The sequence below is a fragment of the Emys orbicularis genome, chromosome 1 (assembly GCF_028017835.1).
Source record: "Emys orbicularis isolate rEmyOrb1 chromosome 1, rEmyOrb1.hap1, whole genome shotgun sequence".
Taxonomy (NCBI): Eukaryota; Metazoa; Chordata; order Testudines; family Emydidae; genus Emys; species Emys orbicularis.
Genome location: NC_088683.1, coordinates 217,690,980 through 217,706,091, shown reverse-complemented (window position 1 = coordinate 217,706,091; position 15,112 = coordinate 217,690,980).

Below are 15,112 nucleotides of genomic sequence, written 5' to 3'. Positions count from 1 at the left end.
CTAATTGAAGAAATGCTGCGATAGCATTTCTTTTGATTTATGTTTGAAACACCAGAATCTTTTAAAGCACAAAAATATTGTTGTCAAGGCAATGTTCCCATGAACTGTCTAACATCATGCAACTCACTCCCATGATATTAAATATAATATCTCAACCAAACTAATGTTTAGCTGATCTGCCCTTTCCTGAAAAGAAATGGACTAAATTTCTGTTACAGGACATTGTACAAGTTAAAATTTCATTCTCAGGTCTTTCAACAGCACTTTGAAGGCAACATGAACTTTTTTTTTTTTTTTTTTTAAATAACTCCCTCTCTCAAATTATATAGATTATTTGGGCAGGATACTAACAGGAGCCATGAGAGCTCGGTACTTCTGAAAAAGTCAGGGCATATGCTTTCAATGCAGAATACATACACTGAACAAATCAAAAAGTCTGCTATACTAGCCTAAATGTAAAATTTCCCAGTTACAGTTCTCTGTCTTGCAGAGCAAAGGTTAAAAGATTGTACTATACAGGGATACAACCTCTCTTTGTACATGTTTCCTCTTGAAGTCAATGTGGTCTGGATATCACTGATGAAATTCTAATACACTGTACTTACTGTACACCTACTGTATGTTAATAAAATCTTTACACTCTGATTTTAAGCAGTACTGAAAATTCTAGCAACTCAACTGTGTCCAAAAAAATACATGTAACAATCACAAATTTGTTCTGGCTTTTAGACCAGAGGGGCCATCTCTCCGGCATATATGTGAGAAAATAGATGGACAGGAACACCCGGATGTAACTGCTGTGACCTTTCCTGGTCATTACTAACAGCTATATACTTCACGTGTCACAGGTCTCCTGTGGCTGGATGTTTGAAGGGGTGTAGACAGGGAACGTGGTCAGTACAGTTTAGCTGTTTTGTTAAATATTTTCCTTCTGTTCAACTCAGTTAGCTAATTATTGTGAATTCTGAATGCATTCATCAAAAAAAAGTGTAAGTGAGGCCCATTGCTCTGGCCTCCATATTTCTGTCAGGTTCTGTAGCTTGGTGGTGTCACTAAACCACTTTGGACAAGATCTATACTTGTTCCCACACAAAATGCGTTTAGAAATAGAGATTTCATTTATATTACTTCTTTACCTGCAAAACCCTAATCCTGATTCATCAGAGCCAAAACCTCACCACTTTTAGCAGTCATGAAAGTTTTATTTTTGAATATGATCCAACTTTCAGCAAGAGTAGCAATTCCAAATGAGCACACTGTAAAACCTCAAATAGATTAGATATCACCTTAACCTCACACACAGCAGCTCTGCATAGAATGCCATTTTAACATTCTTCGACAGCCATCTGGTTCACATACTCTAGCATGATGAACATTCTGTACTGGTCTTCTTGCATGCCTGCAGTCATGGCTTTTATTACAATGGAATTGTGCCCAGGCAGAAGGTGGTATGACAGTTTCAAGAGACCAGCCAATGGTACAGTATTAAGACTAGCATACAGAATGCAGAAAGATACACCTAATCTGCAAGACCTCCCATGCCAAATCAGGGACACATTTCATTACATGGAGTCACATTTGTTGACTGTGTTAGTATTTACACTGTTGGCATACACATTCATCTGGCACCTGTTTTCTTAATGTGCCTGACCACTCTGAATGCTTCAGGCAGACGGTGATTGGAGGGCTGCTCTTTGCTACTGCCCTGAATAACTGGTGGGTTTACAGTTTCTCCCTCAATAAGAATTTGGTACGCTCAGAGATTCATTGTTAATGCCTAAGGCGGCTAAATATATTTTAAGATGCAACTGGGAAACCAAGTATTATTTTAATTTGCTTCTGAATTTTCTTCCAGAATATTTACTTCTCTAACACTACTCAGTGTTAATTCCTGTCCAGTAATTGCTCTTTCCTTAAGAGCAGAACTCTCATTCCTCCATGAAAGCTCAAGTGAAGTGACACTGCACAGTGAATACCTAAGCAGATTTGGGTGGGACAGAACCCTCGCTCCCAGCACAAAGGCAAACCATACCTCCCTTTCAAGTCAAGCCTCAACGGTGCAATAGTGGCTAACGCACTTTCACCAAGCCAATGGAACTGCATAATTTATTGATAGACGTTAAGAACAAATCAATCAATCTTTAGAGACTCCCCGTTCTTTCTATAGCCTACATTCAAATATGGCGTAGCCTAGGATTTAGTTCTTTTTGCTGCTGCTGCTAATAATGACTGCAATTACTTACTCTGCTACAGAAATAATAGAATTATTTCAATAACTTTAATGAAAATTTGGACAACAGCAATGGAGTGCAGCTTCTTTTACAGCACAGAAGTTGTTTACCACTTTAATTATGTTTACCACTTTTTAAAATGATTTCTCTAAATGAACCATTCTAGCAATGCACCTAAATATGTGCTAGAAACCATGACGATACCTTATATGTCATATGCCTAGTAAAGAAATCCCAGTCCTATGAAAACCACCTCTGGTTTCAGAGATATTAAAGCACAAAGGCTGGTTTTGTTAAGCAGAACAATTTCCACATACAGGAGACTGTTCTTCATGTATTCAACAAATGTGACATCAGGTACACTTAAATTCAAAACATAGCTATGCATAACAAGGCAATCCTAATCAAATGGGTTTGCATAAAGTTCTTTCAGACATTACCAACCATATTCCAAATTTTCATTAAGTGCTAACAACTAGTCCTTATTAATGCTGTTTGAACAACAGACATCCTTATGGTGAAACTTGCAAATTAGAAGAACTAACTTCATAGCTGTCTGGCTCAACAAATCTACCAATCAGTTGAACTTGAGGTCCAGATGTATCAGGTTTATAGTTCTGATTGATTAATGGAAATCTAGCCTATCTATGAATCGACAAAGGATTATAAAAGTTCTATTAATTTGAAGGTTGGGAGGAAAAGAGTGTCTATAGCAATGCACAGATGGACTGTGCAGATAGGATAAGAAGTAAACTTCCTGTGTAACTTCAATCAGGTAAGGCTGGGGGATGACTTTTGAAACCCATATAGTGCACAAGGGTTAAACCAGGGAGCTCTATAGAAAAATAGATCCATGCTAAGAAGAAGAGATGAGCCAAAACTCCACATAGATTCATGGAGTTTAAGACCAGAAGAGAACGTTAGATCATCTAGTGTGACCTCCTGTATATCACAGGGCATTACGTTTCATATAGTTACCCATGTATTGAGCCCCAAAACTTATGTTTGGCTAAAACATATCTTCCAGAAAGGCATCCAGTCTTGATCTGATGACATCAAGAGATGGAGAATCCACCACTTCCCTCAGCAGTTTGTCCCATAGATAATCACAAATGGTTTAAAAAAAAAAATAGTCTTTTCTCATTTGAATTTGGCTGGCTTCCATTTCCAGCCACTGTTTCTTGTTATGTCGGTCTCCACTAGATTAAAGAGCCCTTTAGTGCCCAGTAATTTCACCTGTTAAGGGACTTGCACAATATAACCAAGTGACAATCTTCTTTTTTTGATAAGCTAAGTAGACTGAGCTCTCACTGTAAGGTATTTTCTCCAGTCCTTGCATCATTTTTTAAGATTCTTTTTTGCAACCTCTTCAATTTTTCAATATGCCTTTTAAAATGTGGACACCAGAATTGGATGTAGTATTCCAGTAACAATCTCCCCAATACCATATGCAGAGGTAAAATCACCTCACTCCTACCTGCTACTCATCTGTTCATACATGCAAGAATCACATTAGCCCCTTTTGCCACAGAACTACACTCAAAGCTCATGTTGAGTTGCTTGTTCACAATGATTCCTAAATTATTTTCAGAGTCACAGCTTTCCAGGATACTGTCCCCCCTTCTACAGGTATGCCTGCATTTCTTGTTCCTAGATATATAACTTTGCATGTGCTTGTATCAAAACACATTTTGTTCCAATGGGCCCAACTTATCCAAGCAGTCAAGAATATTCCTTAAGACTTTCTGTCCTCCTCAGTATTTACCATTCTGCCAATTTTTAGGTCATCCACATATTTTAAGCAGCAGTGATTTATATTTACTTCCAGATCATTGATGAAAATGTTGAATAGCATCAGGCCTACTACCAATAGGAACACCCCCATTCAGTGCTGATTCCCCACTGATCACTACTTTTTGAGATCTGATAGTTAGCCAGTTCTTAATCCATCTATGATGCCCTTTATTGATATTGTACAATGCTACATTTTTAATCGGAATGTACTAAGTCAAATATTTGCCTTATCAAAGTCTATGTATATTATATTTACACAGTTATCTCAAAGAGTCAAACAGACCTAATTTCATAAGACCGATCTTCTATAATACCATGCTGATTAAAATATATATATAATTAATGCCAATTCTTTATCACTTGAATCCCATACCAGCTTCTCCAATATTATGCCCAGGAATGATGTCAGGCTAACTCGCCACTATTTATCATCCTGCATGCCCTTTTGAATACTGGCACAACATTAGCACTCTTCCAGTCTTCTGGAATTTTCCTGTTGTTGCAATATTTATTAAACAGTAATATTGGTGAGCTAGACGTCTCTGAGTCAACTCTATGAGGACTCTTGGGTGCAAGTTACATGGGCCCGTTGATTTAAAAATATTTACCTCTGGTAGATGCTGTGTGAACAACAGATTTTTCAGTTCACTAGCCAAATGAAAAAGAAAGTTGTTTTGGGCCAACCCAAAATGAGAGTTTTTCAGTAAACTAAGAAATAAATTTAAAAATTCCTTTCGGTCAAATGAAATGTCTTGTTTACATTTTAATTTTTTTAAAATAAACCAAGTAAAATTTGGTATGAAAGCTGTTCCAAAACAAAAATCCGTGGTTATGTTTTTAACTTAAACAAGTTGGTGAATTTGACACAAATTCAAGCAATGTTTCAGTCAGTCAATCTGAATCTGTGTTTTTTGGCAAAAGAGACCAAAAAACCCCTCAGTAGTTGTGGACAAAAAACCAGTACCAAGCTCTGAACATAATTTTAAGCTTCCAATGTTGGGGTGGGTTTTTTTGCTTGTTTGTTTACATATGTGATCAGATTTTCTTATGAGAGTGAGATGCTCAATTCGCTTTGAAAGTCAAAGGAGTTAGACTGCCAGCTCCCATTAGGTCCCTTTGAAAATTCCATCTGTGATGAAAGCTATGAAAAAAATCTACAAAATGATAAAGTTCAAATTCCTCCTGATTACTATTTAAAACTGTGTGGTCCACAAACTGTCTAAACCCTCAAACAATGGTAGAATTGTTAAGATACAATACAATTTATAATCTAAAAACCTGCTTTCTGAATTCCATGACTTCTGTAAACATCCACTTTGTTCTTGTCTGAGTGTAATCAAAATAAAGTGGAAAGATCTATTTTAAACCCTATCTATCCATTTTGAGGGTTTTTTGCTCAGATAATAGTACAACATACTTAACATTTCTGTTGTCACCTACATTGGTCTGGAGACAGGCTTTCAAGGAAAATAGAGAGGGGAAGAGACAACAAGGAAGTGTATATATGAATACATCTTGCCATTTTGTGTTACTCAAGTTATAATTAACTATACAGAGGAAACAACGTAGAAAGAAATAATAATAAAAAAATAACCTCCAGTACTTACTAAGCAATAAGTTATGTTGTTAAGTGATCAACTGAAGTTAGTAACCGTAATTTTCCTAAAGCAATCTCTGGAGAATCACAACCTCCCACACCCAGAAAAAATATTTTATGTAAGTTTTCAAGCTTTTTGTTTCCAATTAATATCCACTCCCATGCATAAAAACATGCTAATAGCTTATCCTTTTAAAGTTAAGGAGTTTTTTTGTGGTAATTACCTTCCATTCTACATCTACTAAAAATATAAGTTGTCTAAGTTTAGAATTGGATTGATTCACTGTTGCAGTTGTAGGTTGCAGTACCACTAACTTAACTAGAAATCACTGTGGAAGGAGTTTGCTGGATAATTTTTCTTTCCAGCTTTTCCATTCTGCAATGATGCAACTTCTCAATAAAGAAACTTTGTTATCAAAACCACAAGTAGTTCTGGAAAAAATTGGGTGTGGAAGGATCTCTGTAGCAACGTCCACCTAAATGCACTGCTTCTTCTCAATGGCTTCTAATTTCTGGAATATTGCACAGTAAAGTCAAAGTACAAAGTAGACCCTTTCATCTGTAAGTTTAAGAAGAACATTGTACAGTGGATGCAGTTTTAAGAAACACACTTTAAGGAGCATAGATTCCAAGCAAATATTTTGTATTACTACAATTTCAAAGAAGAATTGAACTTACAATATTGCAAGTCTCTCTCTACACTGGGATAATGAAAACCGTGCACCCATAGCCTAGGGGTGGGGGGAAAGGAGTTTATTCTACATTCTGCCAACCCAGAACTTTGTCACCTAAATTATTTATCAATAGGCCAGAAGCTTCCCAAAAATCACCTGGAAGCTGATTTTTTACTGAGGTAGCTGTACTACAAATTAGACTAGAAAAAAAAAGTCTCACTCTCTTAGGGATCATTATCTTCTCGCCTTTTTACTTTGCCAGACTAGTTTATACTTTTTCAAAGATAAAATAATTAAGTACTCCTGTATTTCTCTGTCTATTTACATTGTAAATGTGTAAATTCTGAACGGTCTATAAATACCTTCATTACCCAAGATTTGGTTCCTTTCCAAGACTAAACAGAGGAAGTCCAGGCACCTGAAACTTTAGCATATGGGGAAGCATTACAGCTGCTTCCATTTACAGCTTTAACAGTCTGCCCTATTACACAAATGGAACCACAACTTTGTGTGATTGCCTGAGTCCAAGATCTTTTATATTCTATAAGAAGGATAAGTACTTACTAAGAACTTCACTCAAACCACTTATTCCAAATGCACAGTTTTTCTAAGTTTGTGGATAAGTCCCTCTACACTTCATTAACCAACCTAAAGGTTTTTTTTTTAATTATTCCTATAACTTTAAATTTTAAATGCCACTCTCCACTAACTGCATTAATATTGCAGTAAGTGAATACAATAATCAGCCTTGTCTTTGCATGCCTTTTCTATCTTGTCAGCATAGCATCTTTCTGAAAGTACAAACTGCTCAACATATATTAACATTCAGTTCTTGACAGGGTAATAAGTGTGTCTGGTCAAATTAAAGAAGTGCCCATTTCATTTAAATACAATACAACTATTTTCACAGGTGGGGTAATTGTGATCACTTTGCCTTGTGTGTGAACTTAGCATTTCCACGGGGTACTCTATGTAGCCGTGTACACATACGTTCAGCGTTTTGTTTTATCCAGACCTCCTTCCTGCAACGGAGAAACTTTTCCAAACACATCACCAACTTCAGTGAAATTCTTGACCTCCATGGAAGAAAACAAGCCAATGGCCCACGCTCAAGCGCTTTGTATTTAACACACTCACACGCCCCATCAGTAAATAAACAAGTGGTTCCTACCAGATCTGCTCCTGATGATATCACTGAATTCGTCCGCTGCAGACTCTTCGCTGGGGTTCTCAGGACGTCCTGCTTCAGCCATAGCAAACAAACCCTCCGCCACACACAGAGTCTCTCTCAGATCTGGCTCCGCACCCGGAGCCGCCTTTTAATCCAGAAGAAACACAAAGTTTAAAAGGAGGGTTTGTGTGTGTGTGTGGTTCTGGAAGCGGGGCAGGGAGTCAGCCTGGCTCCCCCAGCCACAGCGAGGAGCAAAGGAAAGGGGAACAAACAGACACTAAACCAAGGCAAAGATCACACTGGAGGAGAGCTGTCAAACTCTGCTCCTCGGACAGCAGAGAACAGGTGCTGAGCCATGCGCGTCTGCCTTAAAATAGAGCCAGCGGCTCCAGCAAGGTGAAAGAGGAGGAGGTATGATACTCGATAAATCAGCAGCCAACTTGGGAGACTCCAGAGACTCCCTTTCCGCCCCGCGCGCGATCAATGCAAACAGCAGCAATTAGAGAGCAAATTGCTAAAAGAAGCAAACAGGAGCATGAATGATTTAGCAGCCCCCACTTAAAAGCGTTCACTTTAATGCAGAGAGGGATTAAAAAAGCACGCCCCCCTCCTCCCCCAGTAACCCAGTTTAGCTCCATCAGAACAAACTCCTCATGCAAACAGCCTGGCTCTATACCTGAGGCTATGATCAGTGAAGGCAGGGGAAATTATTATACTGCCTTAATCTATACAAGCTAGATACATCTAGCTGGCATCTCTCTTCTCGAGATCACCCTTCACAGGCGAACTTGGCTAGGGGTCCCAGGATGTACCAGGGTTTTTATTCTTTTGTTTGGGAGATGCAGCAGTGGGAGAGAGCGCAGCCTCCTTACAACCCTTAGCCCCGTGGCTAGGACACACCCCTGGAATGTGTGAAACCCAGATTCAAGTCTCCCCCTCCAGTGCTGGATTAACTTGTTGTGGGCCCAGCACCAAACATATTTGTGGGCCCCCATTGGGGAAACAGGGCATGTGATGGGGGGCCGTCTGCAGAGCGAGGGGCCAGTTGGGGACAATGAGGCGCAGCGTAGCAGGAGTGGCCCCACTCAGCCCTACACAAGGGCACTGTTTACAAACCCACAACTGCTAGACACACACTGGCCCACCCAGCCCTGCGCTGCCAGCATGCTCCTTCCACACTGCCTCCTGCCCAGTGCCCTGCCCTTATGCCCAGCACCCCCTCACCTAGGGACTTCCCCCCACAGATCCCTATGCCCAGCACCCCTCCCTCACCCAGAGACCTTCCCCACAGATTCCTATGCCCAATGCCCCCGGACCTGCTATGCCCAGCACCCCCTGCCCAGAGACCCCTCCCGCTGACCTCCCACCACAACTGCACAGCACTCTGCACACCATACCCCCTGCCCAGCTCCCCCACCCACAGATCCCCTACTGTCCAGCACCCCCTTCACAGTCCCACCATCACAGCTGTACAGCGCCCCATATTCCTGAGGGAATTCTGCATCAAATTCTGTGCATAATATTTTAAAATTCTGCAATATTTTTTTTTTACAATAAATAAATGTGGAAGCTCCACCATGGCAGTGAGGAGCACAGGCCACTGGCTGCATGGAGGTGGGAGAATACCCTGCAGCCTCCCCCTGGGATACGGACTTGGCAGTGAGGCTGAACCTGACCCTGACATAGCACAAGGGCCATAAAAACATGCTGGGGTCCTGTCCCTTTTGTGCCAGGCACACCAGATGTGGGCAGGGAGGCTCAGCCTGGCAGCAGGATCCAAGTGCAGGGGGACTTAGTGTGGGGGTATCCAGATGGGGGTAAGAGGGTTCTGTGGGGGGTAAGAGGGGTCTGTGGGGGGCAGTCTGGGTGCAGGCAGCTCAGTGGGGGATCTGAGTGCACAGGGAGGTGCCAGGTGCAGGGGCAATGGGAGTCTGTAGTGAGGACCAAGTGAAAGTGATTGGAGCTCAGCAGGGCGGGGGTCTGGGTGCAGGGCAGGTGGGGTTCATTTGGTGGGGGTCCAGGTGTCGGTGGTTGGGGCTCAGTGGGGAGGGTGTCTGGGGGGGCTCAATGGAGTGGTACAGCTGCAGGGGAGGTGGGGCTTGTCAGGGTGAGGGTTTGATGGGCCTGCTTAACAGGGGAGCCCCAGCTGCTGCCAAGGGGATCCGCATGCTGGGCCGCCGCTTCCCCTATCCCCTTCTCTTCCACATCCCATGCCTCTTCCCCACCACTCCATCTCCTCCCCATCCCACCCCCTTCCTTCCCCCAGCCCCCGCTTCCCCCTGCCCCTGATTCCCCTATCCCCTTCTCTTCCCCATCCCATGCCTCTTCCCAACCGCTCCATCTACTCCCCAGGCTTGGGGGAAGGGGGGAAACTGCCCCCCAGCACGAGCTAGCAGAGCGGGCTGGGGCCAGGTCGCTCCACTTCCTGCCACCTGGTGATTGCATGGCGGGCCCGACCCTGCACTCACAGGGCGGTGGGAAGGGGAGCGACCTGGCCCCAGCCCACTCCGCTCTGCTCCCCTGGCTCCCAGCCTTGGGACTGGGGGCAGGGGGGAACCACCCCCCAGTACTCACCAGCGGATTGGGCTGGGTCCGGGTTGCTCCACTTCCCGCTGCCCAGTGAGTGCAGGGTGCGCCTGACCCCTGCTGCAGTCCCTGGGATGTTGCTCAGGGGAAGGGGTGGAGTGGGGGCAGGGCTGGGGCAGAGCAGGGGTGGGAAGAGGCAGGCGGGGGGCGAAGCAGGGGCAGCTTTCCTGGCCAGCTCCGCTGGCTGAGGCCCCTTCTGACTCTGGGCCCGGTGCCATGGCGCCACTGGTGCCATGGTAAACCCAGTACTGTCCCCCTCTCCCTGATGTGCAGAAGGGATTTGAAGTTAGGTTGCTCACCTCTCAGGTGACTGACCTTACCACTGGATGTCCGGATATTCTTTTGTGGGTGGGTCTCAATCTCTCCTGTGGGAGCTGTTCCACTATGTATCAATAATTGAATATGCATTATTCCAGAGAGAGGGACAGAGAGAGAGAGAGAGATGCTATAGGCCAGTGACTTGGGCACTCACACCTATTCCCAGACCACTTGACATGTACTTGCTAAGGGCACAATCCTGAGGGGTTTTAATACCTCTCAGGATGAGACCTTATACAACCAGGATTTTTTCCCCCACACCTGAACTGGGCAAAGCAAATATTTCATACCACAAAACCATCTGGAACAGGTTCTCCCTTGAAAGCCAGGTGAAAATGTCTTGTGTTGCCACAACACTATGTACAATGCAGGCACTGGCTCCCCCTTTTCTTATAAACTCAGAGCTACTGTCCATTTATGCATTTATTTGTTTCACTGTAAATGTATGTACAGTTTTGTCATGAGTCTGGAACTCTCAGCAAGTTGGAAATATGTATCTGTAGATGGAAAAACATATACACTCCTCACTTAGAGTAATTAAATGGACTTCAAAGTCTGATTCCACTCTAAACACTGACTAAAATTGTCTCTAGGAGTTTCTTGTTTTCTCTCAACAAATGCCTGTCATGTTTTGTTCCACTTCAAATTAGAAAGATTTTTTGTTTAACTCCCAACTCTGCAAATATAACCCAGTAAATAAAAGTCAAGCTATGTTTTCTCCTTTTAATCCATTATCACAAAGCATAAAGATCCTACATACAAAAGTATACTCAGTTAGACCTGTACATGTAGGACAAAGTAGGGACAAAAGGGTTGTACACATTACCGATAGCACAGTCTGGGAGATAATCTGATGACAGAGCCCAACCAAGAGAGGAGAAAGGGAACTGAAGGCACTTCAGCAAGATTTCCAAATCAAAGTATTTTAATTTTTGACCAAAATATTTTAAGTTTTCATAAAGAAGTCAAAAATCTCAGCAGCAAATTTTAACATTTTTTCTCAAATTTTCTACAGGAGAAAAAAAAATCTGACTAGCTGTAGTAGATCTGCACAGCCCTCAGGCTAAAGCAACCTTCTCCCCTTTCTATCCTGGATTCACAAGTCCTTCCCCTCAGTTACAAGGCTTCACCCCTTCATGCATGGGTACCAGGCTGTTCTTACCCTCTCATAGAGTCACAGACTTTAAGGTCAGAAGGGACCAATATGATCGTCTAGTCTGACCTCCTGCACAACACAGGCCGCAGAATCTCACCCACCCACTCCCGCAACAAACCCCTCACCTATGTCTGAGCCATTGAAGTCCTCAAATCATGGTTTAAAGACCTCAAGGTGCAGAGAATCCTCCAGCAAGTGACCCAGGCTCCATGCTGCAGAGAAAGGTGAAAAACCCCCAGGGCCTCTGCCAATCTGCCCTGGAGGAAAATTCCTTCCCGACCCCAAATATGGTGATCAGCTAAACCCTGAGCATGTGGGCAAAACTCACCAACCAGACACCCAGGAAAGAATTCTCTGTAGTAACTCAGGTGCCAGGGCCAGCTCCAGGCACCAGCTGAGCAAGCTGGTGCTTGGGGTGGCAGATTGTTCGAGGCGGCATTCTGCCCAATCCTAGGGCGGCACGGCCGCTTTTTTGTTGTTGTTGTTGTTGTTCCGTTCCAGCCGCCCTGTAGGGGGCGGCGGCGTGGAGAACCAGAGCGCCCTGCAGGGCAGTCCTCTTCCTTCCCTCCCCGCCGACCGGAGCGGAGCCCTCGCGGCAGGCGGCAGGAGGCGGCGCAGCGGGAGGGGCCGCGTGGCAGCGCCCCTGCTGTAGCCCTGGCTGCCCCCTTCTCTCTCTCTCCTGCCCGCTCCCTCCCCCTCCTCTTCCCCCCCAGCCCGTCCCCCTGCACCCGCGCTCCGGCCACGCCGCAGGTTTTTTTTTTGTTTTTTGTTTTGCTTGGGGCGGCCAAAAAGCCAGAGCCGGCCCTGTCAGGTCCCACCTCATCTAACATCCCATCACAGGCCATTGGGCATAATTACCTCTAATAGTCAAAGATCAATTAATTGCCAAAATTGGGCTATCCCATCATACCTCCATAAATTTATCAAGCTTAGTCTTGAAGCCAGATATGTCTTTTGCCCCCACTGCTCCCCTTGGAAGGCTGTTCCAGAACTTCACTTCTCTGATGGTTAGAAACCTTCGTTTAGGTCTTTTCATACTGACAGCCACAACCCGCCTTTTATCATCAGCTTTCATCTTCCTAGAATGCCTTCCTATTGCCTCCAGTTATATAATCTGTGAAGAATGCTAGTACAGGGGACCTATACAACTTTTAAGGGCCCAGCTCTACCACACCTACACCCTGCTTTTAGACACCCCTGATCCACACACACACACACATCCCGGTGCTGCTTAGCCCTGTAGGCACCTACTGCCTAAATTTTTCTGTAAAAATTCCCTAGGTCCTTAAAAATGTTCTACTCTCGGCACATACACTCCTTCCTCACTCCAGACGTCTGTACATCTATATCATGCCTATGCCCCAGAGGAATCCTCAAATCAGGTGAAGCTATGCAAGGCAACCCCTATCTCAGCTGTGAATCCTGATAGGTATGCTCTGAGTTTGCCTAACCTAACACCATACAAAACAGCTGTGGGGGAGGGGAAAGAGAAAGAGGACAACTACCTTTAACCCACTGGTTTTGGCACCCACCTAGAATGTAGGAGGCACCAGTTCAATCCCCACCTACTTTAGAAGGGGAAGGGATTTGAACCAGGGTCTCCCATTACACAGATGGGTATCCTAACAACTGGACTATAGAATCATTCTCACTTGCTCTATGGCCCAATTAATATTTAATAAAAAAGCAGAACAGCTTCAACAAGAGAGACCTACATCAGGCCATCCTTAAGTCAAGTGAATAGGGTGCTCATCTGAGAGGTAGGAAATTTCTGTTTAAATATCTTTGCCTTAGAAGGTGAGGGGAAAAAGCAAACTGGGGTCTCCCACATCCTGTCTGTTTACCCGAACCATTGGGCTAATGGTTATAAGGGAGGCTAGTGCGACCTCTTTCACCACCAGGTGTTTTTTGTGGTGTTAGGCAGGAGCATAAACTCTTCTTGAAAGAACAATTTAGGTGCCAGGAGAAGCATAACTCCACAAGAAGGGAGGGGCATAGGTAGTGGAGGGGTTATATGTTTCCATCTGAAATGTGTTCAGATAAAGGGCCTGAATCTCCTCTTACTTATGCCAGTGTAAATGGGAAGTAAATTACTCCACTGAGCAGTAAAAAACGATGTAAGTGAGAAGAGAATCAGGCCAGAGAGATGATGAAGTGAGTAGATATAGGAAGGAAATTCCAGCCAACAAGTGCAGTTCTATATTCCAGAAGCACGAATGCATGGTGCTGTTCAGACACTCAGGAAAACCACATTAAAACAGTGAGCCAGATTTCACCTAGATAAAATCAGGTGGAGCTGAATTACATCAGGGTAGCTCCAGATTTTATTTTTTGATAGTAAACTCTTATAAGATGAAGTAGGTGGGAGTTTTTACACAGTGCAGTATTCTCATAAGTATTGTTGAACTTTATTTGTGGTCATCAGTTTAATTTTTTAAGTGGTGAGGAGACTAGGACTACAGTAGTGCCAACCACTAAAGCTATAAATAAATAAAATAATGAGTCAGACTCCCAAAAATCATGAGATCGTCCCCCCATGTGATGAGATTTTTCCAAAGAAGACTGTGCTTTTTGGTCTGCCTTCTTATTTTTGAACTCCCCCTGCCTACCTCCAGTGTGCAACAATTACATTACTATACATTTGTGAGTTGGCAGCATTGTGATTTTGGCTTCTGGCCCAGGAGTGCTTGCTGGAAGACCCAGCTGAGTTCAAATTACAAAGATTTATATAAAGTGGTGCCTGATGGTGCAGAGAGCCTGAAGCTCATCCTCAAACCCCAAAACTACTAATTCATACTGTGCTCCCCACCCCCAAGTCCCACATCTGTTTCCCCCCCAGCTAAAAAGTGTGCATGTGTATAAGAGGTTGCAGGATGGGGGCTTTAGATTCTCAAAGAAAGAATTCAAAGAGAGAACTCCACAAGACCTTCTGCTATCCATTACATTACTCTCTTTGCTAGTCTTTTTCTTCTCCAATGGGGAATGCTGGTTTGTGAAGCAGCAAATACTGCTCTCCAGGGAAGTCAATCACAAACCTTCCATAAATCTTTAAGCCTCCAAACTCCGAATCAAGGAGAGACCCCCAAACTAATCTAAGAAACTAATAAATGGTGTTATATCCCTGCTGTAGAGGCATCAGTTCCACTGATGCTAATAACAGCTATATACTGAGATAATAGTGGAGTCCTGTTGCTTTATGGTGAGCTCCTTGCTTGGAAAAACACCCATTGGCTTCACTAGGAGATTATTTCTTAAAAATGAGTAATCAGGCCCCAAAAGTCTACACTGTGTCACAGTTGGCAAAGCCAAATGATTAGGCTGAAACATCTGTATTATCTCCTGGATCAGTATAGTTCATGTTAACATAGAATATCTTTTTTGATACATCTGGAGTTCTCATTGATTTGTTCAATGGCAAACAAATGTGCCCAGTGGGAATGTGGCCGAGTGGGATAATACCAGCCTAGCAGCTTTCTTTCTGATGTTCCCCAGTGCTGCAGAATCGGCATTGAACATACACAGAATTTAAACAGTGTTTTTTAAGAATTGAACCAAGTGCTAAAGACCCTTTTAAGGACACAATAA